Genomic DNA, 27,753 nt, shown 5'->3' on the forward strand with positions numbered 1-27,753 from the left:
CAACTCTCCCTTTCTCCCATTCTCCAACCCCCCAGCTTCTGGCAACCATCTTTCGGCTCTCTACGAGTTTGACTATTTTAGATTATCTTATATAAGTGGAATCAGGCGGTATTCATCCTTTTGTGACTGGTTTATTTTACTTAGCATAATGTCCTCTAAGTTCATCCACTTTATTGCACATGGCAATATTTCCTTCTTTCTTAAGGCTGAACAATATTTTGTTGAATGTACATACCACCTTTTCTTTATCTGTCAATGCACATTTAGGTTGTCCCATATCTTGGCTATTGTTAATAGTGCTACAATGAACAGAGTGTAGTATTTCCTTAAGATCTTGATTTTAATTCTTTTGGATATATTTGTTGGACCATATGGTAGTTCTATCTTTAATTTTTTTTAGGAATGTCCATCCTGTTTTCTATAGTGTCTGTATTTTTTTTTTTTACATTCCCACCAACAGTGTATAAGGATTCCAATTTGTCCATATCTTTGCCAGAACTTGTCCTTTTTTTTTTTTTAATAGCTATTCTGGCAGGTATCTTCTGAGGTAATATCTCATTGTAGATTTGATTTGCATTTCCTTGATGATTAGTAACAAAGAGAACCTTTTCATGTACCTGTTAGCCATTTGTATGTCTTCTTTGGAGAAATGTCTATTTAAGCTCTTAGCCCATTTTTAAGTCAAGTTTTTAGGGTTTTTTGCTACTGAGATGCAGGAGTTCCTTATATACTTTGAATATTAACATTCTATCAAATATATGGTTTGCAATTATTTTCTCCCACTTCATAGGTTGCCTTTCCATTTTCTTAATTGTTCCTTTGCTATACAAAAGCTTTTCATTTCAATGTGCTATTTACTTATTTATGATTTTGTGGTCTGTGCTTTTGGTGACATATCCATGAAATAACTGCCAAGACCAATGTCTTGAAGATTTTTCCAGGAATTTTACAGTTTCAGGTCTTACATTTAATTCTTTCATCCAGTTTGAATTGATTTTTGTGTATAATGTAAGATATACAAGGTTTCTTTCTTCTGTATGTGGATATCCTGTTTTTTCAATACAGAGCATTCTACCCAAGAGCAGCAAAATATACATTCTTTTCAAGCACACATGAAATTTTCTCCAGGTTAGATCACATATTATATTAGGTCAAAAAACAAGTCTTACAAACTTAAGAAGAATGGATACCAAATATCTTTTCTGACCACCAAGGAATGGAAGCAGAACACAATACCAGAAAGAAAGCTGTAAAATTGAAAACATGTGGAAATTAAGCAACACATTCCTGAACAACCATTAAGTCAAAAAAGGAACCAAAAGCAAAATTAAAAAATAGCTGGATACACACTAAGGCAAACCACAATATACCAAAACTTATGGGATATAGCAAAAGCAGTACTAGAAGGTAAGTTTATTGAAGTAAATGTCTACATTTAATAAGAAGACAGATATCAAATAAATAGCCTAATCTGACATCTCAAGGATCCAGAAAAAACAAACTAAACTAAACTAAACCTATACTGGTTATTTATGTGAAAGATTCACATAAAGAGGTTAGTGTTCCATATGCCCCAAATGGTACTGAAATGTATGAGTTTTTATTGTTTTATGCCACATCCATAATGCTAAACTGTGTTCTAAACATACAGATCCATAACCAGCAAATCAACTGAATCAGTAATTAAGAATCTCCCAACAAACGAAAGTCCAGGGCCAGATGGCTTCACAGGGATATTCTACCAAGCATTAAAACAAGAGTTAATACCTATTATTGTCAAACTGTTCCCAAAAATAGAAATGGAAGGAAAACTTCCCAACTCATTCTACAAGGCCAGCATTACCTTGATTCCAAAACCAGACAAAGACCCCACTAAAAAGGAGACTTCACAGGCCAATATCCCCAATGAAACTGGATGCAAAAGTTCTCAACAAGATCCTAGCAAATTAAATCCAACAGTAAAGATTTATCCTTGGGCCACAGGGGTGGTTCAATAGTTGCAAATCAAACAACATGATATACCACAAGAACAATATGATGCTCTCAATAGATGCAGAAAAAGTATTTGACAAAATGCAACATCCATTCTTGATTAAAAACACTCAACAAAGTAGGGATAGAGGAAACATACCTCAACATCATAAAGACCAAGTGCAAAAGACCCATAGCTAACATTACCCTCAATGGGGAAGAACTAAGGGCTTTTCCTCTACTGTCAGGAACAAGACAAGGATGTCCACTCACACCATTGCAATTTAACGTAGTTACTGGAAGTCCTAGCCTCAGTAATCAGACAACAAAAGAACATAAATGGCATTCAAATTGGCAAGGAAGAAATCAAACTTTCACTATTTGAAGATGACATGATACTCTATCGAGAAAACCCAAAAGACACTATCAAAAAACAATTGCTGGAACTGATACATAAGTTCAGCAAAGTCACAGGATATAAAATAAATGTAAAGATATCTGTTGCATTTTTATACACCAATAATGGGGTAGCAGAAAGAGAAATCAAGGAATCAATCCAAAGATACCCATGAATAAACCTAATCAAAGATAAAAGAAGATCTGCATTCTAAAAGCCATAGAACATTTATGAAAGAAACTGAAGATGACACAAAGAAATGGAAAAATATTTTTTTTATATGAAGTTTATTGACAAATTGGGTCTCCATACAACACCCAGTGCTCATCCCAAAAGGTGCCCTCCTCAATACCCATCACCCACCCGCCCCTCCCTCCCACCCCCCAGCAACCCTCAGTTTGTTCTCAGTTTTTAACAGTCTCTTATGCTTTGGCTCTCTCCCACTCTAACGTCCTTTTTTTTTTTTTTTTTTTTCCTTCCCCTCCCCCATGGGTTCCTGTTAAGTTTCTCAGGATCCACATAAGAGTGAAACCATATGGTATCAGTCTTTCTTTGTATGGCTTATTTCACTTAGCATCACACTCTCCAGTTCCATCCACGTTGCTACAAAAGGCCATATTTCATTTTTTCTCATTGCCACGTAGTATTCCATTGTGTATATAAACCACAATTTCTTTATCCATTCATCAGTTGATGGACATTTAGGCTCTTTCCATAATTTGGCTATTGTTGAGAGTGCTGCTATGAACATTGGGGTACAAGTGCCCCTATGCATCAGTACTCCTGTATCCCTTGGGTAGATTCCTAGCAGTGCTATTGCTGGGTCATAGGGTAGGTCTATTTTTAATTTTCTGAGGAACCTCCACACTGCTTTCCAGAGCGGCTGCACCAATTTGCATTCCCACCAACAGTGCAAGAGGGTTCCCGTTTCTCCACATCCTCTCCAGCATCTATAGTCTCCTGATTTGTTCATTTTGGCCACTCTGACTGGCATGAGGTGATACCTGAGTGTGGTTTTGATTTGTATTTCCCTGATAAGGAGCGACGCTGAACATCTTTTCATGTGCCTGTTGGCCATCTGGATGTCTTCTTTAGAGAAGTGTCTATTCATGTTTTCTGCCCATTTCTTCACTGGGTTATTTGTTTTTCGGGTGTGGAGTTTGGTGAGCTCTTTATAGATTTTAGATACTAGCCCTTTGTCCGATAGGTCATTTGCAAATATCTTTTCCCATTCCGTTGGTTGTCTTTTAGTTTTGTTGGTTGTTTCCTTTGCTGTGCAGAAGCTTTTTATCTTCATAAGGTCCCAGTAATTCACTTTTGCTTTTAATTCCCTTGCCTTTGGGGATGTGTCGAGTAAGAGATTGCTACGGCTGAGGTCAGAGAGGTCTTTTCCTGCTTTCTCCTCTAAGGTTCTGATGGTTTCCTGTCTCACATTTAGGTCCTTTATCCATTTTGAGTTTATTTTTGTAAATGGTGTGAGAAAGTGGTCTAGTTTCAACCTTCTGCATGTTGCTGTCCAGTTCTCCCAGCACCATTTGTTAAAGAGGCTGTCTTTTTTCCATTGGATGTTCTTTCCTGCTTTGTCAAAGATGAGTTGGCCATATGTTTGTGGGTCTAGTTCTGGGGTTTCTATTCTATTCCATTGGTCTGTGTGTCTGTTTTTGTGCCAATACCATGCTGTCTTGATGATGACAGCTTTGTAGTAGAGGCTGAAGTCTGGGATTGTGATGCCTCCTGCTTTGGTCTTCTTCTTCAAAATTCCTTTGGCTATTCGGGGCCTTTTGTGGTTCCATATGAATTTTAGGATTGCTTGTTCTAGTTTCGAGAAGAATGCTCGTGCAATTTTGATTGGGATTGCATTGAATGTGTAGATAGCTTTGGGTAGTATTGACATTTTGACAATATTTATTTTTCCAATCCATGAGCAGGGAATGTCTTTCCATTTCTTTAAATCTTCTTCAATTACCTTCATAAGCTTTCTATAGTTTTCAGCATACAGATCCTTTACATCTTTGGTTAGATTTATTCCTAGGTATTTTATGCTTCTTGGTGCAATTGTGAATGGGATCAGTTTCTTTATTTGTCTTTCTGTGGCTTCATTGTTAGTGTATAAGAATGCAACTGATTTCTGTACATTGATTTTGTATCCTGCAACTTTGCTGAATTCATGTATCAGTTCTAGCAGACTTTTGGTGGAGTCTATCGGATTTTCCATGTATAATATCATGTCATCTGCAAAAAGCGAAAGCTTGACTTCATCTTTGCCAATTTTGATGCCTTTGATTTCCTTTTGTTGTCTGATTGCTGATGCTAGAACTTCCAGCACTATGTTAAACAACAACGGTGAGAGTGGGCATCCCTGTCGTGTTCCTGATCTCAGGGAAAAAGCTCTCAGTTTTTCCCCGTTGAGGATGATGTTAGCTGTGGGCTTTTCATAAATGGCTTTTATGATCTTTAAGTATGTTCCTTCTATCCCGACTTTCTCAAGGGTTTTTATTAAGAAAGGGTGCTGGATTTTGTCAAAGGCCTTTTCTGCATCGATTGACAGGATCATATGGTTCTTCTCTTTTTTTTCGTTAATGTGATGTATCACGTTGATTGATTTGCGAATGTTGAACCAGCCCTGCATCCCAGGAATGAATCCCACTTGATCATGGTGAATAATTCTTTTTATATGCTGTTGAATTCGATTTGCTAGTATCTTATTGAGAATTTTGGCATCCATATTCATCAGGGATATTGGCCTGTAGTTCTCTTTTTTTACTGGGTCTCTGTCTGGTTTAGGAATCAAAGTAATACTGGCTTCATAGAATGAGTCTGGAAGTTTTCCTTCCCTTTCTATTTCTTGGAATAGCTTGAGAAGGATAGGTATTATCTCTGCTTTAAACGTCTGGTAGAACTCCCCTGGGAAGCCATCTGGTCCTGGACTCTTATTTGTTGGGAGATTTTTGATAACCGATTCAATTTCTTCGCTGGTTATGGGTCTGTTCAAGCTTTCTATTTCCTCCTGATTGAGTTTTGGAAGAGTGTGGGTGTTCAGGAATTTGTCCATTTCTTCCAGGTTGTCCAATTTGTTGGCATATAATTTTTCATAGTATTCCCTGATAATTGTTTGTATCTCTGAGGGATTGGTTGTAATAATTCCATTTTCATTCATGATTTTATCTATTTGGGTCATCTCCCTTTTCTTTTTGAGAAGCCTGGCTAGAGGTTTGTCAATTTTGTTTATTATTTCAAAAAACCAACTCTTGGTTTCGTTGATCTGCTCTACAGTTTTTTTAGATTCTATATTGTTTATTTCTGCTCTGATCTTTATTATTTCTCTTCTTCTGCTGGGTTTAGGCTGCCTTTGCTGTTCTGCTTCTAGTTCCTTTAGGTGTGCTGTTAGATTTTGTATTTGGGATTTTTCTTGTTTCTTGAGATAGGCCTGGATTGCAATGTATTTTCCTCTCAGGACTGCCTTCACTGCGTCCCAAAGCATTTGGCTTGTTGTATTTTCATTTTCGTTTGTTTCCATATATTTTTTGATTTCTTCTCTAATTGCCTGGTTGACCCACTCATTCGTTAGTAGGGTGTTCTTTAACCTCCATGCTTTTGGAGGTTTTCCAGACTTTTTCCTGTGGTTGATTTCAAGCTTCATAGCATTGTGGTCTGAAAGTATGCATGGTATAATTTCAATTCTTGTAAACTTATGAAGGGCTGTTTTGTGACCCAGTATATGATCTATCTTGGAGAATGTTCCATGTGCACTCGAGAAGAAAGTATATTCTGTTGCTTTGGGATGCAGAGTTCTAAATAGATCTGTCAAGTCCATCTGATCCAGTGTCTCATTCAGGGCCCTTGTTTCTTTATTGACCGTGTGTCTAGATGATCTATCCATTTCTGTAAGTGGGGTGTTAAAGTCCCCAGCAATTACCACATTCTTATCAATAAGGTTGCTTCTGTTTATGAGTAATTGTTTTATATATTTGGGGGCTCCGGTATTCGGCGCATAGACATTTATAATTGTTAGCTCTTCCTGATGGATAGACCCTGTAACTATTATATAATGTCCTTCTTCATCTCTTGTTACAGCCTTTAATTGAAAGTCTAGTTTGTCTGATATAAGTATGGCTACTCCAGCTTTCTTCTGGCTTCCAGTAGCATGATAAATAGTTCTCCATCCCCTCACTCTGAATCTAAAGGTGTCCTCAGGTCTAAAATGAGTCTCTTGTACACAGCAAATAGATGGGTCTTGTTTTTTTATCCATTCTGATACCCTATGTCTTTTGGTTGGCGCATTTAATCCATTTACATTCAGTGTTATTATAGAAAGATACGGGTTTAGAGTCATTGTGATGTCTGTCTGTTTTATGCTTGTAGTGATGTCTCTGGTACTTTGTCTCACAGGGTCCCCCTTAGGATCTCTTGTAGGGCTGGTTTAGTGGTGACAAATTCCTTCAGTTTTTGTTTGTTTGGGAAGACCTTTATCTCTCCTTCTATTCTAAATGACAGACTTGCTGGATAAAGGATTCTTGGCTGCATATTTTTGCTGTCTAGCACCCTGAAAATCTCGTGCCAATTCTTTCTGGCCTGCCAAGTTTCAAAAGAGAGATCAGTCACGAGTCTTATAGGTCTCCCTTTATATGTGAGGGCACGTTTACCCCTTGCTGCTTTCAGAATTTTCTCTTTATCCTTGTATTTTGCCAGTTTCACTATGATATGTCGTGCAGAAGATCGATTCAAGTTACGTCTGAAGGGAGTTCTCTGTGCCTCTTGGATTTCAATGCCTTTTTCCTTCCCCAGTTCAGGGAAGTTCTCAGCTATGATTTCTTCAAGTACCCCTTCAGCACCTTTCCCTCTCTCTTCCTCCTCTGGGATACCAATTATGCGTATATTATTTCTTTTTAGTGTATCACTTAGTTCTCTAATTTTCCCCTCATACTCCTGGATTTTTTTATCTCTCTTTTTCTCAGCTTCCTCTTTTTCCATAACTTTATCTTCTAGTTCACCTATTCTCTCCTCTGCCTCTTCCATCCGAGCCGTGGTGGTTTGCATTTTGTTTTCCATTTCCTTTAAAGCGTTTTTCAGCTCCTCGTGACTGTTCCTTAGTCCCCTGATGTCTGTAGCAAGAGATTCTCTGCTGTCCTGTATGCTGTTTTCCAGCCCAGCGATTAATTTTATGACTATTATTCTAAATTCACTTTCTGTTATATTATTTAAATCCTTTTTGATCAGCTCATTAGCTGTTGTTATTTCCTGGAGATTCTTCTGAGGGGAATTCTTCCGCTTGGTCATTTTGGATAGTCCCTGGTGTGGTGAGGGCCTGCAGGGCACTTCCCCTGTGCTGTGGTGTATAACTGGAGTTGGTGGGCGGGGCCGCAGTCCGACCTGATGTCTGCCCCCAGCCCACCGCTGGGGCCACAGTCAGACTGGTGTGTGCCTTCTCTTCCCCTCTCCTAGGGGCGGGATTCACTGTGGGGTGGCGTGGCCCGTCTGGGCTACTTGCACACTGCCAGGCTTGTGATGCTGGGGATCTGGCGTATTAGCTGGGGTGGGAAGGCAAGGTGCACGGCGGCAGGCGGGGCAGGCTTAGCTCGCTTCTCCTTAGGTGATCCTCTTCAGGAGGGGCCCTGTGGCAGCTGGAGGGAGTCAGATCGCTGCCGGAGGTTTGGCTCCGCAGAAGCACAGAGTTGGGTGTTCGCGCGGAGCGAGCAATTTCCCTGGCCGGAGCCGGTTCCCTTTGGGATTTTGGCTGGGGGATGGGCGGGGGAGATGGCGCTGGCTAGTGCCTTTGTTCCCCGCCAAACTGAGCTCTGTCGTCCGGGGGCTCCGCAGCTCACCCTCCCTTTGTCCTCCAGCCTTCCCGCTTTCCGAGCAGAGCTGTTAACTTATGACCTCCCAGACGCTAAGTCGCGCTTGCTGTCGGAACACAGTCCGTCAGGCCCCTCCGCTTTTGCAAGCCGGACTCGGGGGCTCTGCTTGGCCGGCGAGCCGCCCCTCTGCCCCGGCTCCCTCCCGCCAGTCCGTGGAGCGCGCACCGCCTCGCCGCCCTTCCTACCCTCTTCCGTGGGCCTCTCGTCTGCACTTGGGTCCGGTGACTCTGTTCTGCTAATCCTCTGGCGGTTTTCTGGGTTATTTAGGCAGGTGTAGGTGGAATCTAAGTGATCAGCAGGACGCGCGGTGAGCCCAGCGTCCTCCTACGCCGCCATCTTCCCAGTAGACCTCAGAAATGGAAAAATATTTGATGTGCATGGATTGGAAGAAGAAATATTGTTAAAACATCTATATTACCCAAAGCACTCTACACATTTAATGCAGTTTCTCTCAAAACACCACCTGCATTTTTCACACAGCTAGAACAAACAATCATAAAATTTGTATGGAACCACAAAAGACCCCAAGTAGCCAAAGCAATCTTGAAAAAGAAAAACAAAGCTGGAGGCATCAAAGTTATGGCCTTCAAACTGTATGTCAAAGCTGCAGTCCTCAAGACAGTATGGTACTGGCACAAAATAGACACATAGATCAATGGAACAGAATAGAAAACTCAGAAATGGATCCACAACTATATGGTCAACTCATCTTCAACAGAGCAGGGAAGAATATCCAATGGAAAAAAGACAGTTTCTTCAACAAATGGTGTTGGAAAAACTAAACAACAACATGAAGAATGAAATTGGACCACTCTCTTATACAACACACAAAAATACATTCAAAATGGATGAAAGACCTAAATGTGAGACAGTAAACTATCAAAACCCTAGAGGAAAACAGGCAGCAACTTCTTTGACTCTGGCCATAGCAACTTCTTGTTAGACATTTCCCTAATGGCAAGGGATACAAAAGCAAAAATGAACTATTGATACTTCATCCAGATAAAAAGCTTTTTCACAGAGAAGAAAACAATAAAACAAAAAGGCAACCTAAGGAATGGGAAAAGGCATTTGCAAATGACATATCTGACAAAGGGTTACTATCCAAAATCTATAAATAACTTATCAAACTCAACACCCAAAAAACAAATAATCCAGTTAAGAAGTGGGCAGAAGACATGAAGACACATTTTTTTCCAAAGACACCCAGATGGCCAACAGACACATGAAAAGATGCTCAACATCACTCATCACGATGAAATAGTACCTCATCCCTGTCAGAATGGCTAAAATTAACAACACAGGAAACAACAGATGTTGGTGAGGAAGTAGAGAAAGGGGAAACTCTCTGGTGGGAATGCAAACTGGTGCAGTCACTCTGGAAAACAGTATGGAGTTTCCTCAAAAAGTTAAAAATAGAGAACTACCCTATGACCTAGCAATTGCACTAGGTATTTACCCAAAGATAAAAAATAATGATTTGAAGAGGTACATGCACCCTGATGTTTGTAGCAGCATTATCAACAAGAGACAAATTATGGAAAGAGCCCAAATATCCATCAACTGATGAATGGATAAAGAAGATGTGGTGTGTGTGTATACACACACACACACACACACACACAAACACACACACACAATGGAATACTACTCAGACATAACAAAGTATGAAATCTTGTCTACCGAATAATGTGAATGGAGCTAGAGTGTATTATGCTAAGCGATAGAAGTTAGAGAAAGATAAATACTGTATGATTTCACTCATGTGGAAGTTAAGAAACAAAAACAGATGAACATAGGGGAATGGGAAAAAAATAGAGGGAAGCAAACCATAAGAGACTCTGAACTATAGAGAACAAACTGAGGGTTGGTGGAGGGGAGTTAGGCAAGGGATGGGCTAAGCAGGTGATGGGTATTAAAGAAGGCATGTGTGTTAGCACTGAGTGTTATATGTAAGTGATGAATCACTATATTCTACTCCTGAAGCCTATATTACACTATATTCTAACTAACTAGAATTTGAAAAAAAAATAATAAAAGTTAAAATAGTGATTTGCACTCCAGGAAGAGTTGAAATCAATAATAGAGTATGTCTTATTAATTATACTCACCTCATGCAACTTATTATATATTGGCCAGTGCATTTTTGTAAAACCAATAAAGATGAAAAATCATCTACTCTCATTTCAATTATATACTACATATGCATACGTATTATGCGTGCCTATGGGACAAATTTGACTAAAGCTTTCTCTTGGGCAAATGATCCCTTATATAAAAAGAATGCCTATTCTGGCTGTTATTTTAAATCCACCTACTTGTAAGAAGGATGTGTTTGGTTATTTATTACTTTATATATAAGACAGTAATTTCATATATATCACTTTATTTAGATATGTTCAGGAGTTTTAATTGTTGTTTACTTAATTTGTGGTAGATTTTAAACCTTCACTATACCAATGCCATTGGTTTATAAAACACATGTTGCTTATGTTATAGCATGACAAAGCATCCCCATGGTAAGTGAAAGGTAATTGACAATCAAGATTTCTATTACTATTCCAGAAACAGATTTAATGAAAAGAGAAAAGGTTATACACATTGAGCTGGGGGTGCTTGAATTATTCTACACATTCATGCTCTCAAGGACAAATTTTCTTATAAGGTCTCCAATTAATATGAATATACAGCTGTCAGAATTCTTGGTAAGGTAGGGTAAAAGCATTCTTAACCTCAGAGAGGCTGATTGTCTGAATAGGCAGTTGTTTATATTTTGTAGGACAATATCCACTGTTGTACTTAGTATTTTTCAAGTTTGACATAAAATGATGGGATTCTATCCTGAAGGCAATCATCTTCCAAACAATGTAACAGTGTGAACCAAAATACTGAAAATGTCAACATTTCACACACCATTGATTCTTAATGTTTCTGAAGCTGTTTTTTAGTGTCCTGTGGCTACAGGTAAAAAAAAAAAAATCACATCCTGTTTGTAGTGCTTTTCAACATCTTAACATCTCATGACGCAGAGCAAGCAACATTGCGTTACTTTTGTTTGTTGTTTTGTTTTAAAGTCCATTCCGTGTATGTTAGAATTTGTCATCTGTGATTTGACAAACTCAATATAGAAAAATGTTCAGCATTGGGATCTTCCAGAGCTAACAGTAAGAATATTATGTCATACCATAAGTATAAAAATGATTAGCTAAAAGATGTTCTCTTTGGTATTGTTCATTTTAGGGAATCATCTGAAATAATTTTTAAAAATTGTGTGAATTTATTCCATCAATATCTCCAATATTTCAATATTTTATGCTCTTGGGGGAGGGTCTTCTCCCCACTCCCTCACAATGCTCCAGATACTAAGTCTGTGCTTGTCAGATAGACAATGTCTATTTGACTTGCTTTTGCCAAGGTGACAGCAGCAAACTTCATGGAGGCAGAGGTCCAAGAAAGCAGCTGCATGTTTCTGTCATCACTCTTGATCCTCTACCTCATCCTTGAAAACTTGCTTGAGATAGCTCTCTTTCTTGGGTCTCTGTTACAGCCATCAGAACAAGCCCTGAGTAGTGTGTTGAAAGATTAAAGACCACATGGAACAAAGCTGCATTTTTCAGCTGAGGCTATTCATGAACAAGCCTTGTGCTGGTCCAAATTAGCAGAACTGTCTGACCTTCCTATAGATCTATACAAAATAATAAATAGCTATTATTTTAAGCCACTAATTTGTGGTATATTTGTCATTCACCAAAAACTAACTGAAATAGGTTTAAATCCAGATACCTGAATATGCTAGAGTGTGTATCTACCATTGAATTATACACATTTATTAAATATAATGTAAATATTTATATGTACATGTGTTATCCATGCATAGGGACATATGTCATAACAGAGTGAAAAGATACACAGGAAGTTAATATCAGTATTATTTCTGAATGTAGGAATTAAGGAAGGCAATTATTATCTTAATTTTGTTCTCTAATGACACATACCAAATGAATCAAACCTGGAATACATACGAGTTCTATATTTATGATTATGGAAATATCTTTTGTTTGAAGTCCTTGCTTTTGATTAGTTCTTGTAATTTGTTGACAGAGTAAGAAGTCAATCATATGACATAAACATTGGAACACACTCAGAAATATCCCATGTCAAAATTCCATTGTATTAGAAATACTTCTATTTTAAGTTATTTCTTTGATTTAATGCACTGTCTCTGACACATTTCAAATAATTGAATGTACGTTAAAAGGGATTGAGAATTTTTTCAGGTTACGTATATGTAACATACATGCCCAAATGTCCCTTTCTAAAGAGGTAAAAATAGTACCTACCTCACATATTTGAGGGCTAAATGAGTAAAAATATAAAAGGTTCTTAGGAAAGTGCCTAGTATACAGTGGTTGCTCAAAAAAAAAAAATTAGCTTTTATCATGTAGTATTCAGTAGTGCAGTCTGGAGGGACTGATTTGTGAGCCATTACCATGAATGACATTTTCAAATGTGGAACTGGTGGGATAAGATCATTAAGGAAGCATATATAGTTTGATAACACCTTCAGGCCAAAAGTTGAAACTCTGAAAGACATCAAAATGTAAGGGCATTCAAAAGACAGATTATTACTCCAGTTACTTTATTAGGTTCTGAGATCAATTTTTTGTTAATGTTTATTTATCTTTGGGGGAAGAGAGAGAGAGAGAGAGAGAGAGAGAGAGAGAGAGAGAGAGAGAGAGAGAGAAAGCAGGGGACGGGCAGAGAGAGCAAGGGAGACAGAGGATCTGAAGTCAGCTCTGTGTTGAGAGCAGAGAGCCTGACATGGGGCTTGAACTCACAAGCAAGGAGATCATGACCTGAGCCAAAGTGGGACACCCAACCAACTGAGCCACCCAGGCGTCCCCAGCCTCATTCTTAATGATGGTACAATAGCCAGAAAGTCTCTGACTTAGTTGTTTGTAAATACTAGTCACACTGTGAACAGACTGTAAAATCTTCCTCTTGAAGTGCTGACATACTTAGATACACACACACACCCCTACCCCATAGCATGAATCCAAGATACTATGAACTTGGCTGTGGGTCAGACAGTCTCTCAGTCTGTCTTTGCCAATGGCTGCACTATCTGGAGTTCATTGGGTCATCTGTGAGGCCTCAGCTTGGGAAAAAGCCAAGCTATATATATGACAAAGGTCCAAAGTTGCTGGGTAGATACAGTAATTCCTTTGGAGCAGATAAGAAAGAGCAGATAAAGAACTTTTATGCGTAAACAGAAGCTCCAAATTCATATAAATTTTTGTGCCAGAGAAAGGTATTTTTTTTTAACAGAGTACCTGATACCCCAGGCTGGAGTAACCTAGAAGCAGTTAAAGAAACAAACCCAACTTGAATAAAAGTTCATAGTCATTTCATATCCCCAAAGAAACAAGGCGAAATTTTTAAAAGTCCTATTCTAAAGAAACATCTCTCTACCACTAGAGCCAAATTGGTTTGCTTTTTTTATACTGCTTAAACAAATATGATAAAATCATATTGAAATATAGCCATGAAATATTAATACATCTAATACTGTAAAGGCTATTTCTCAAGGACAGAATATAATTACCTATTCTTGTTCTTAGTGCATGTTTCTAAAATTTCATGGTGTAAGTGATGAATTCAGACAAAGTAGCACACGAGAACTTTCTGAGTGTAAAAGACCAAAGGTAAAGATGGATGAACCTCTGACTGCAATGTAAACTATGTGGGTTCTGTGTTAAATGTGCAACACAGGAACAACTGTGAGGTCGTGCTAAAGAAAAAGTAAGATGAAGAGCAGTGAAATAAATTCCCCAGGGAAAAAATGACGGATAAAGGGAAGCAGAAACATTGAAAGCATAAGTCTTAGGCAGCCAGTGTTTTTATGAAAAGTTGCATATACACACATATACTCATGCATGCATATATTCTGATAACATTTGATATGTATTTTCTCCTAGGTATATACAGAATTGTGAGTGACAAACAAGGCCAGCAACAAATCCGGAAGGAAGAATGGAGTATGATGTTGGCATTTGTATGACAATGTTTACATAAATGAAGGAGGACATTGGTGTTGGCTAGGTGAAGAAAAAGGGATGAAGACGATGGCCTCTCATCAGAGACACCTTATTCTGACAGCCAAGACTAACGTGATGATTACAACTGGTTTTATTGTAATCTTCATCTACTAACAGTTTAACTAGGGGTGCTTGGGTAGCTCAGTTGGTTAAGCATCTGATTTTGGCACAGGTCATGATCTCGTGGTTCGTGGGTTTGGGCCTGACATCGGACCCTGTGCTGACAGCTCAGAGCCTGGAGCCTGCTTCAGATTCTGTGTCTCCCTCTCTCTGCCTCTCCTCTGCTCACGCTGTCTCTCTCTCTCTTAAAAATATATAAACATTAAAAAAATAAAAAATAAATCAGAGTTGAATTAAAACTTCCTCAGATTACTTAACCAAGGGTTACATAAATGTACTGGGGTATAAAAGAAATGAGAAATAAATTTTTTTTCTCAATTATAATAGTGGTTAATAAGCAATGTGATGCCAATGGGCTGTTTTTATAGAGAGGAAATATGTGAAAGCATTTTCTGACACTATTGTATCAGACACGGGTGCTAGAGATTTTGCTTTGTTCATATATATTCTTTTCACAGCAAGAAGTCAAGAAATGTCGAAAATGACTGATTGGAATAAATCTCTGTGTGCAGGAAATATTGAGTTATGTTAGCAAATTGTGGGAGAAAACTTAAATGGGGCAGCCATAGATCAATGCATTATTAATCTTTTCCCATTCCATATAGAAAACCACACACAGACACACAGACGTGCACACACATATACACAACATTCTTTAAAAATATGCCTTTTTCAGCTTGAATTTTTTTCCCTGATATTGTAGATAATACAACTGCATGAGCAGGTAACATGCATGCTAAACTTCTATTTTTTTTTAATTTGAATAAATTCTAAATATATGTAGGCTTTATACAGTTGCCATATCTATCGCAGTCCAAGTGAAGAGAGAATAAATATCATACGTTTTGGTTTAGCTGCTGGTATGTTTATAATCCAATTTTTTCAGAGGGATAGTAGCATGATATATGGATATCTACCGAATATTAGTTTATATGGGAAAGCAAAGTGGATTTTTCAGAGAATACAGTAACAGCTGGATTCCAAAGTGCTAACAATAAAAGATTGAAAAGGTATATGCAAACATTTTCCAATGCCTATGGCTTTTCTCCCTTATTTCATCTTATAATCATATACTTATCTCTCTTAGGATATAAAAACAATGTTAACTACATCTATTTGGCTTATGATTGTAGTATATTTTTTATTTGTATTGAAATAGCTGTCATAGTATTAAGAATAGTAAAATACAACTTTTTTGGGGAGGCTCCATCTTTTTTGGTGTACTTCAGAAAAATACTTGCATATGTGTATATTCAGAAAGCCACAAAATGAGTTTTTTTACTTTCTTAGTTTATAGTAAGATTATATAATACACTCCATATGATTTACTGTTTTCTAATCATTTAAAATGTTGTGTTTTTGAGGTGCAGTGTACTGTGAGTGATAGAGGGCAGTAAAGTAAAACTCTCATAGTTTATAGTCTTACTTTCTAATGTGCACTCTACCTGGATTTCATTACAATAATCATCTGAGGCTTTCAAAATAATATTTCACAGGTACTGTGTGCTTACCAGGCACTGTGATAAACATGCCTCATATACATTATAACAGTCAACTCTGACAACACTTCTATGAAACGAAGGGAATCCAGCTTGAGGAATTCAACATTCTCTTCCAAGATTCCACGGTTTATAATTGAACCAGAATTATAACTCTGGGCTGACTCATTCCCAAGGGCCAGCTTCTTACCAACTTGTACTACCATTATAAATTATGAAGATTGTTAGTAAAGATAAATTTATAGATTGTCATTTTATAAGCATTGCCTATAAACAGAGTTTATATATAGAAACTTTTTCTGAATACAGTACATTTTAAACTCATGGTCCATTTAGGTGACTTGTCAATATAATACAACGAGTACATATCAATACACTAATTTTGAAGACAGACATAGCTGCTCTTGAATTTTGGATTTGGGTCTTACTAGGTAGTACATTAATGTGTTATTGTATTAGTTCTAAGAGATGCACATGTGTTCAGGTACACAGCTGGAAATGTCACCATACACAGTTCCCTCTTCCATTCCCTTTTTCTAAATGTCTACCAACTAACACAGCTCTGGTCTATTCAACTGGCATTGTCTTCCAATCCCTATTGCCATGTGTCCCATTTAACTGAACTCTTACATTACATAATAAAGTTCTCAGCATGCCCTCACTACTACTACACTATTTATGTGAACAGCTTTACTCATTTTTCCAAACTGCATAGTTTCACAATACATTCTTACCAGTCCATCCCCCAATTTCAACTTCTCTCACAGTTGTCCCCAAATTCAGCTTGGAGGCAGCAGGAAGGTTGTTTGTCTTCATGAATACTGAAAATAGGTCATCTACATTTTTGTCTCATTTGATATTGTGTTAACTGCCACTGTTCACTGGCTTTCCCCAGATTTGCTCTGCCGAGGTAGAGCAAGGTAATTTCATCAGAGTTGAGCCAGTGGATGGATTTGAGTCTTAAGGTAAACTAGGTTATCTGATTAACCTCTAAGATTAGTAATAAGGAAAACATTGTTAAGGCTTCTCTATTTACTCTATTTTATCCCTCCAATTTTTAGAATTGCAATAGGAATAAGGAAAGACATTTTTTGAGGAGTCATAAAAGATATTTTGAGGTAAGTACAGCTAATAAGATTTTGCAATGAATTTTTAAAAAAGAGAATAAAAGAAGACATAGTAAGTCTTCAACTGCTAAAAGGACAGTCATATGGCAAAATTTAACGGACTTGAATTTTTAAGAGAGGACATGATTAAGAGCACCACAAATGATCATGACTGTTATTTCCACACAATGCAAGACAAAATTTAAATTCTAGCTATGAAGCTTCACCATAATATGTCTTGCCCTAGCAAGGGAGTTAGGGATTAGGTTATTTATATAGAGGACTTTTGACTAATTACTATTTGGTGGGGTTAAAATAAATGTGGTTCAGTGAGGATAGATCACAAAAGGGATGCATAAACAATAATATCTATTGATCTATTTGTCTGAAAAATTTATAAAAACTGGTATAAAAGTTGTTCTGCCACTAGACTAAAAGATCGTTCCTTATAGAGATGAGATCATATTCAACTCTATGTCTTCAACACTGCAAACAATTCAAGAAAATGCCATAAAATATTTGCTGAACTCAATTGTACTTGAATGTAAAGTAGCAGTTTGTATTGTATTTGTGAAAGAAGCTTCTTCTAGAAAGCTTTATTCAGACAAAAATCAGGAATTCAGTCTTTCCTCAAAGGTCATACATCCACGCTCTTTCAAATATAAAGATCCCAAATGAACATCTTCCTGGATAACTAATCAACTCTGATTAACTAAACAAGGAACAAAATTTAGTATTAAAACCAAATAATATGGGTTTCTTTGTTAAAAATTCACAGAAATTGTGAGATATACACAGGTTTTAAATTAAATATGTCAGGGGCACCTGGGTGGCTGAGTGGTTAAGAGTCTGATTTCAGCTCAGGTCATGATCTCACAGCTGGTGAGTTTGAACCCTGCGTCGGGCTCTGTGCTGACAGCTCAGAGCCTGAAGCCTGCTTTGGATTCTGTGTCTCCCCCCCACTCTCTCTCTCTGCCCCTCCCCTGCTCATGCTCATGCTCATGCTCATGCTCTGTCTCTCAAAAAATAAATAAATGTTAAAAAAAATGTTTAAAAAATATGGTAAAACATTTTTTCCAAATAATTAGGAACACTTAAAATATAAATAAATTTGCAATATTTATTTCCTAACAAAATAGAAGTGTTCAATTTAGAGTGAGAACACATTGTGCTCGCTTCGGCAGCACATATACTAAAACTGGAACGATGCAGACAAGATTAGCACAGCCCCTGCGCAAGGGACACGTAGAGCAAGAACACATTAAGTGGTTCAAAAAATATTCATTCACAGAATTAAAATGTAAAAAGTTATACGTATATTTTATTTATCCCATCATTTAAAAATTCTATATACATCTAACACTTCTATATACATCTTGTAATATATATACTATCTCATTATGGAATTATATACATGGATTTATAAATAAAACTATTGAAATTTTATATCAAATTATTTATATAGTGGAGCCCACATGAGAGATTACAAGTCTACTGACTATGTATTTAAATATAGGTTAAAAAAATCCATTTTTTCCCTCTGAAATGGAAGAAGAATTATTAATCTGCATCCATGATTTTGGAGAGATCTATGAGTAGAACTGAATGTGTCCGGGCAATTCCTGACAAAAATATGAAAAATTCTCTTTGTATATTTTTTGTTAATTTTTCTGGGACAGAATCCATAGTCTCAGTCTAATTCTAATAAATAATAAATAAATAAACAGATAAATAGCAAGTGAAAAACATAAGTTATACATTACAGAATGCCATTATTCAGTCATGACATTTGGGTACCAATCTAGTGCTTCTGCTGCAGAGTTAATATCTAGTGACAAGGTTACTGGTTTGCTGCATTGCTAGCTATTCAAAATACCCCTGTGAATTTGAGAAGGAAAGGAAAACATATAATTAGCAATCATTTTAGTAGTCATTTGGGAATTTCCTAAAGACAATAAAAGGAATTACACAAAATATGCCAGAGACTAAAATTTTGACTTTAAAGATTTCTCTAGTAATCTAATATTCAGTGACTGAACTGAGTCAGTATTTTTATGTTAATTAACCATTCCCATCTTAGTCAACTGAACAGTTACGGGAGAATAGAACGATTGCTCAACCAGAGTACTGAAAATGTGAAGACTAAGTTCAGAGGCAATGTGATTTCTCTCTATCTCGAGTCTCCCCAAGTTTTTCTCAAATATAAAATACACAGTCAGGGGCACCTGGGTGGCTCAGTCAGTTAATCGTCCAACTTCGGCTCAGATCATGATCTCACGGCTCGTGATTTCGAGCCCCACTTCGGGCCCTGGGCTGACAGCTCAGAGCCTGAAGCTTGTTTCAGATTCTGTGTCTCCCTCTCTCTCTGCCCCTCCCCTGCTCACATTCTCTCTCTCTCTCAAAAATAAACAAACAGTGAAAAAAAAAATTAAATACATAGTCAAGGGAACACTGACAGCCTAGCTCTAGTTCTCCATTTTAGTGACCGCTTTTTTTTTTTTTTTTTAATTCTCACAAGATATGTGGAGCTCACATTTCAATATGTGCCTTTTTATACTTAATCTCTGATTGTTTTTTCCTCCTCACACTCAGGCCAAAAATATACATGTATATCACATATTATATATACAATTGCTGCCATCTTTAAATCTCTCTCACTTAAGAGTTATATCTAAAGCAGCAAATGTTTCCTTTTAAATATAACCCTTTTTATACTCATTCGCCATGCACTATTCCTAAATCACTTTTGAAGGCCATCAATAATTGAATCTTCATAATTCTATAATTTCCTATTACCCTTTGGAAAATGGCCACCATAATATTTATTTAGTTATAAATACATATATAGGTATTAATAAAATTTTGAGACCTCCAACTTGTGATAAAAATACTTTCAACTGCCCTACTTATTATTAAAAATATTTCCTCATTCAGTATTTACAACATTGCATGACACATGGAAAATGTTAAAAAGGTATCTGGTACTTTATTAAAGGCATTTTTGCAGGATCTATATCTGACCATTTTTGAGCAACTATTATGTGCAAGACACTACAACAGACAAAAATTAGTATTTCACAGCCACGTTTTGAAAAAGATTTTACAGCTTATTGAATCTTATTTCTTTCACTTAATTATCTCAAGAGAAAAGCAGAATTTATTCTATTATTAAAATAGGGCTTTTAATATATTTTACATATCCCACATTTTTTCAGTATTCTGATATTTGTTTACTTATTAGATATTTTAAATTATGCCCTTTGCTTCAAAGCCTCAGAGCACAAGTTGGATAAAACTTTCATTAAATATTTAAATAAGGAGAAGAAACAATCAAACAGCAACATAATAATCAAACAAAAAGGCTCCCAGCATAAAACCACAGATCTCACTTATTGAAACAGACTCTTTATTTAGAAGAATAGTGTGTGGTTTCTTTAGCATTATGTATTATTAATGCTAAAATTCAGTACAATGAAATCTGAATTTTGTACAGGGGACAATATGTTCAATAATTAAAGAAGTAGATCAGTTTGCCAATCCTTGGCTTATCCCTTACCCAACTGGTTAAATTATTTAGGCACTTTATCTAATTATAGTTAGATAATTGGTACAATTCATTATCCTATGATGAAAACCTGTTTAGCAATAAATCCTTTCAAATAGAGTTTTATATGTATACAGCAAATTACCTTTACCAGTGTTATTCATTTGTATACTTACCAAAAGAAAGACCCTGTACTAAGACAAAGAGGTATAAGAAGAAAAATTGTGTAACATTATAAAAGTACAATGCTCAAATGCCATTCTGACTAACATGGGCAATTGTTATTTTAGAAGAATCCCGTTTTGTCCTAAAGGCTTCTGAATTGTCTCGTGAACATTTAGATTGTAGCCTGGCATACACTAGATCTTCAATAAATGGAGAACTCTTTGCATTGGTTCCAAGAGATATTTTTCTGAAAGAGTTTTTATTTTAATAGTTTGTGATGCCCATTTCCACTCTTTCACTTAACATCTTTGTATCTAAGGCCTTTGCATAGATAAGCATAGGAATCATGTTTAGTATCAGAATTAAGGTTTATTTAATTTTATAACAAATTAACTACATTTAACTATTTATCTTGAGGTAAAAGTAAGATATTTGATAAGTAATACTGGGTGAATTTCCTTCTGTTCTTTCTTCATTCAGGAGCACACTGCAAATGGCTCCAATAAACAGATTATTTCTGAAAACGTGTTCAATACTGTTTTTAGTACTGCTAAATGTATTCCTCCTCTAATAAAAGCTTTTGAACATATGAGACTCACATTCTGAGTCAAACTAACGTAGGGATCACATGAATTAGACAGTCTAGGAAGGGTTCCCTACTTTATCAGGGACATTTTGGGACCCAGTGATGGTCACGTGATCCGATTTCATTTAAAGAGTTCTTATAATTTGGTTCAAAACAAACATACTTAATGTTGCATTATGCAGTCTTTTCCATTTTTATTCATTTTATAATTCCTTTGGTTGTTGAAATAAAGAACCCTGGACTGTGAATTGAAAATTATAAGTTATTTTCCCTTAGCTTCGAATTTCCAATAAACCAAATAGAGTGTAATATGTTACAATCTTAATTAAAATAAATTTCATTTTGCTCCACAGGCTATACAGTATTCTTTCTTTAAAAAAAGTTTTATAATAAACATATATTTTTCCCATTCACCTGTATCAATTTAATCTCTATAAAGTATTGCCAAACAAAAAAAAAACATAGAAAAATCATTGTTTAATCTCACTTTATGTTCTAAGCTGAAAAACACTAATCTATAACTTTCCAGTAAAGTCTCTGCTTTATTTCAAAACAATTTCTCCCAACACAAATCAGAATGTTTGTGAATTTATTTAGAAGCAAGAAAAGATGGCTTACCTTCAAAGTAGAAAAAATTGAAGGTTTCTTTTTTTTGTTTTTTTATAAAGTTCATATTTTTATGACTATTCTATGGAAAAGAGGAATAAATTGAACTCAACAAGCTAACTAATCTCATATAAGGATAACCAATTTCCAAGTTATAGATCCATTGTACATAAATATAATATTAATACTCATTTTAAAATATATTTTAACATTTATTAAAAGTTAAGACTATTTAAGCACTGTTTTCTTTATTTAATTGTTTTAAGTAATTGCTACACCTAACAGGGAGCTTGAACTTACAAACACGAGATCAAAGGTCAAATGCTCTACTGACTGAGCCAGTCAGGCACCCCAAGCACTATTTTCATTGTACAAAAGTACAATTCTTCTTTATATTCCAGTATTTAGGTGTTTACATTCTAAATTTTCATACCCTAATCCCAACACTTGGAATGATAGGTCTATGGAGAACCTCTCTGCTGTCCGTGTTTCCTCTACTTCCCCAGCATATCTGTATCCCTCCTTGTCTCAAACTGACCAATGAAAGGAAGGGGGAAATGATGATTTTTTAGATGGCTAGTTCTCTTCATTGTTGGATTTCTTTTCAAAAAGGGATTAGAACATAATATCTTTAGCCAGTAATGAATTACCTGCTCTCTTTGATCACACAGATTTACTGGTCTCTTGGCCTAGCCCAAATTCCACCTCCAAGAGTCTATTACCAGCCACACACCAGACAGCTGGGAAAGCAGACATGCTAAAGAGACCTGATCTGAGAATCACTGAAAACTTGAGTAAAGGATTCTGTCCATATATGAAGGCAGCAGAATGGAGAAAAACTGCACTAGTCCCTTCAAAGAAGGAAACAAATGAGGTGAGGTATTAGGTTGACAAACATCAATATAGGAAGAGAAACCAAATTAATATATACAGCAGTTCACATTTTTCTTGTCTCGGTATGAGGAAAATTAGCTCTTTCTATTCAGGTCACCAGAAAAGCTAATGCCATTGAGAAGCTATTCTGGTCTCTGGGGTAAGCCACATGCCTTTCTTGCTGGCTAGTATTACTCACATAAAGGCTTCTCTTCCCTGTGCACTGGAATGCTTTCAGTTTACAACCCATAAATGGGGGTGTGGACTGGCTACTGCATGGAATTCTGCAACAAGTGATTTTGCTCATTAAATGGAGTAAGTGCATTGGGGTCCAGAAGATCACCACATAAAGCAGTATGGTGGCCAAGGGAAGCTGACTTTCTACCACCTCCCAAACTACTGGAAAACTAAGGGAGTAAGAAACCCACCATGAGAGGTTGCTTAGGGTAATATCTGAAGCCTCTCTCACTAACTACAAGTAAGCTGGAAGAAATTGCAGCTGTGTACCCAGAAAATACGTGGATTCTTCACTGATTTCCTTCAGCAGATTGTTGAGGCTTCCTTAGAATTCACTGTCAGTGACCCAGGGGCAGATAAAATCTGCCCTTTAGTCTTAGCAAACTTTCTCTGGCTTTTTTTGGCAACTATCCAAAATCAAGTTAAGAAAAAGGTGGTAAAATGGCAAGCACATACTATTACTCAAATTTAATAGCAACTATTCAGTTTGGGGACAACTGAGAAAAAAAAAAAGAGGAAGAGAAATTAGAGTGTTATGCAGGCTGCTTAGTTAGAACTCTTTGCTAAAGGGAATGATCTTTATTCTAACCCACAAAAGGCAAAATGAAGAAAGGAAACTGTATGTCATTACTGAAAACAAAAAACAAAAAAAAACCCAGGATGTTGAAAAAGGAGTTGTAGAAAGAGACTCTGGGGATGCAGGAATTAGTAACAAGGAAACCAAGAAAGCCCAGAAGGTTAGGGAGTGATTGACAAGTGTCTTAAAATGGACAGATTTAATGAATCTTGGGGGGGTTGGGGGGGCAGGGTGGCAACTGGTGATATTGGTGATACTTATTATTCTGAAATTTCCTCAGAAATTTCTTGCTTTCCATTTGGTGATAGAGCAATACAGGTTGCTGGTATTTCAGATCGGCCTTTTATCTCTTCCTTTTCCTCTGCTTTTACCATACAGATAGGTCCTCTTGCTGAGAAACATGTGCAAGTTATTTTCTCTTGATTTTCCTTTAAATCTACTAGAGAGATACCTGCCATGTAACTTAAAGGCTACCATAACCCTGTATTCCAGATAGTCTGTGGAGCAACTTGGTAAAAGACACCTAAATTGATCAACTATGTGCCTTCTGAAAGTAAAGTGTTCTGATAGATAGTGGCAGACCATTCTGGAAAAACACTCCAAACCACATAGCTTTGGGATACGGCAGAGAGTGGCATTTTCATACCTTTTTGGAAAAACACTGAGCTGAATAAATCAGTGTGTCACTTTGGAGGATGTCTTAGTGACATGTAATCGGAGATAAAGAACCATAAAAATCATTTCCCAAAAGAATAATCCATGGCCATATGTAAAATAATATCCTTTGTCAATATCTCAATTAGGGGGAATAAAATAGTTATAAAGCAATAAGAAAAGTAAAGAGTAATTTAAATAGTGCACTCACCTGTAATACTATGCTTCTGATAAAGGAGGAAGGTAAATTTGATAAAGATGATTAACCACTATACATTTTTGTGCATAATTTTCCATTAATCTCTGTAGTTCCAAACGCAGTAACTATTCTCACTTCTGCCTTGAGTAACACTGTCTGCACAATATTTCTCTATAATTCATCTACGTTCTGATTTTTCTCTATTTCTGTTTCACTAGAGAAAGGATCTAAATTATTGCTTACTTTTCCTTATGAAGGAATTCAGTATTTATGCTAAAGTATTCCTTGGGGCGCCTGGGTGGCTCAGTCGGTTAAGCATCCGACTTAGGCTCAGGTCATGATCTTGCAGTCCGTTAGTTTGAGCCCCACGTCAGGCTCTGTGCTGATAGCTCAGAGTCTGGAGCCTGTTTCAGATTCTGTGTCTCCCTCTCTCTCTGACCCTCCCCCATTCATGCTGTCTCTCCCTGTCTCAAAAAAAAATAAACGTTAAAAAAATATATTTTTGGGGAGCCTGGGTGGCTCAGTCGGTTAAGCACCCGACATCGGCTCGGTCACGATCTCACTCTCCGTGAGTTCGAGCCCCACGTCGGGCTCTGTGCTGACTGCTCAGAGCCTGGAGCCTGTTTCAGATTCTGTGTCTCCCTCTCTCTCTGACCCTCCCCCATTCATGCTGTCTCTCCCTGTCTCAAAAAAAAATAAACGTTAAAAAAATATATTTTTGGGGAGCCTGGGTGGCTCAGTCGGTTAAGCACCCGACATCGGCTCGGTCACGATCTCACTCTCCGTGAGTTCGAGCCCCATGTCGGGCTCTGTGCTGACTGCTCAGAGCCTGGAGCCTGTTTCAGATTCTGTGTCTCCCTCTCTCTCTGACCCTCCCCTGTTTATGCTCTGTCTCTCTCTGTCTCAAAAATAAATGAACGTTAAAAAAATTTTTAAAATATATTTTAATAAAGTATTCCTCAAGGGTCTTGAGACTTTCCTTTGCTTTTTTCTAGACATTTACAGAAAAACTTAGAGAAATTTGTCTCACCAGAAAAATTTGTAAGTATTCAAAATATAGATGAATTGCTGGTGTCCTCAGAAACTTTAAGAACATTGCAAAACTGACACTTGGGTCTTTGTTACAGTTGTTTGCTTCACAGGACATGATTCCTCCCCAAAAACTAACTGCAATTATTGCTCATGTGAAGTCTAACATTTACAGCATCTGTTGTCAGCTGGTAGGCCACAGAGTATTATAATCTAGAAGTTAGCTCACTTTGCAGACCAAACAACCTACTACCCCAAAACACCAAAAGACAAAAAAAAAAAAAAAAAAAAACCCAAAACCAAAGCAACAAATAGACTATTGGGATGGGGGGAATACAATATTGTGGATACTGGGTTCAATTTTTTTTTTCAGCAAATGATGGAGCAGTTTGTGATAATTAACTATTTTGGTTCTACTTTTATAATCTGAGGTAGTTTTGGGGAGCCTGGGTGGCTCAGTCAGTTGAACATCTGACTTGGGCTCAGGTCATGATCTCGTGGTTCATGGGTTCCAGCCCGGTGTCGGGCTCTGTGTTGACAGCTCAGAGCCTGGAGCCTGCTTCGGATTGGATTCTGTGTCTCCCCTCTGCCCCTACCCCACTCGCACTCTGTCTCTCTCAAAAGTAAATAAACATTAAAAATAAACTGAAAATATGAGAAGGTTTTTTAATAAGTGAAATTGCGTACATCTCTACCCTGTTTTAAAAAAAATTGGATCAATTCTCTTTAATAAACATTTTTTTTTTTACCTCAACAAAAACTACTGTTTCTCAGGCAAAATTGTTTGCTGATTTGTCAGAGATAAAAATTTATAATTAACTGCTCAGATAGCAGCATTTCATATTAGAGTTCATACAGGGCAAAATGACAAAGTTTCTAAAGATCCTCCACAGATTAGATGATGCCTACTGACACTGGGGAGGTCCAGAATCTTTACTCAACCCACAAATTCAAATGCTATTCCTTTTTGGAAACAATCTCATAGACACAACCACAAATCACATTCAACTAGAGATATCTGGGCATTCCTTGTTTCAACCAGTCAAGTTGACACATAAAATTAACCGTGAAAGTTAAAAACAAAAACAAAAACAAAATAAAAACTAGATTCATGTTTCTCATGAGAAGCCAACTTCTCAGGAAAACTGGATGATGGTTCCAATCTAGGACTTAAAATTTAAGTTGTCTAGAATAAGTGGTGTTGTTTGCTGAATACAAATTAAAGGAGCTCTTCTAACAAACGTGTTTCTATTCTCAGACTGCTGTGTTCTGCTATGCACAGAATTATTTCCATTACTTTAAAAAGCACATTTTACTAAAAAACAAACATGTTATTTGTTACATTAGTTTGTTGTTGTTGTTGTTGTTTCTGTATTGCCCACATGTTGGAAGTCCACCAGTACCTCAGAATGACACTTTATTTGGAAACTGGGCGTTGCCAGTGTAATCAGTAAAGATGAGACCATGTTGGAATAGGGTGGGCTCCTAATCCAGCATGACTCATATCATTATATAAGAAAGAGATATATGGACACAGATTACACACACGAGGAAAATGCCATATGGAGATAAAGGCAGAGATCAGAATTAATGCTTCTACAAGCTAAGGGGCACCAAAGATTGCCAGCAAATCACCAGATGACATGTAAGAGGGACTAAACAGTCTCCCTCATTGCCCTCAGAAGAAACCAACCCTGCTTTTTCATATTTTTTTAAAATGTTTATTTATTTTTGAGGGAGAGACAGAGACAGAGCAAGCGGGGGGAGGGGGGACACAGAGAAAGGGAGACACAGAATCCAAAGCAGGCTCCAGGCTCCAAGCTGTTAGCACAGAGCCTGGCATGGGGCTTGAACCCACGAACCATGAGATCATCACCTGAGACAAAGTCGGATGCTCAAATGACTGAGCCACCCAGGTGCCCAAACCCTGCTGACATCTTAATCTTGGACCTTCCAAGCCTCCAGAAATGTAAAACAATAAATTTCTGCTTTTTATACCAACCAGCATGTGGTACTTTGTTACAGGAAACCTAGCAAACTAATATACCCAGTAATGGTTCTCGCAGTCTCATTTCCTATCATTTCTAAATTGTACTCCCAGTATAAACAGGATCTGTATTTATAACTCTTAACAATGTGATGATTGACACAGTAAAAGTGGTACCATCTCCATTAATAGTTTTTTATAACAACAAAGTAAAAATAATTAAATGTATTCAGGTACTCAAGCCCTAATC

The 27,753-nt window shown here is 37.0% G+C and overlaps 1 non-coding gene across 1 annotated transcript; it reads left to right on the plus strand.

The window, feature by feature from the left end:
• Positions 1-18,214: 18,214 nt before the first annotated feature.
• LOC124516770 (U6 spliceosomal RNA) lies at positions 18,215-18,319 on the plus strand. Its single transcript, XR_006963170.1, has one exon. It is a non-coding gene; the product is annotated as a U6 spliceosomal RNA (small nuclear RNA).
• Positions 18,320-27,753: the final 9,434 nt, after the last annotated feature.

The sequence above is a fragment of the Lynx rufus genome, unplaced genomic scaffold, assembly GCF_022079265.1.
Source record: "Lynx rufus isolate CCGP_SWC_20201006 ecotype Redwood Valley unplaced genomic scaffold, mLynRuf1.p SCAF_2, whole genome shotgun sequence".
Taxonomy (NCBI): Eukaryota; Metazoa; Chordata; class Mammalia; order Carnivora; family Felidae; genus Lynx; species Lynx rufus.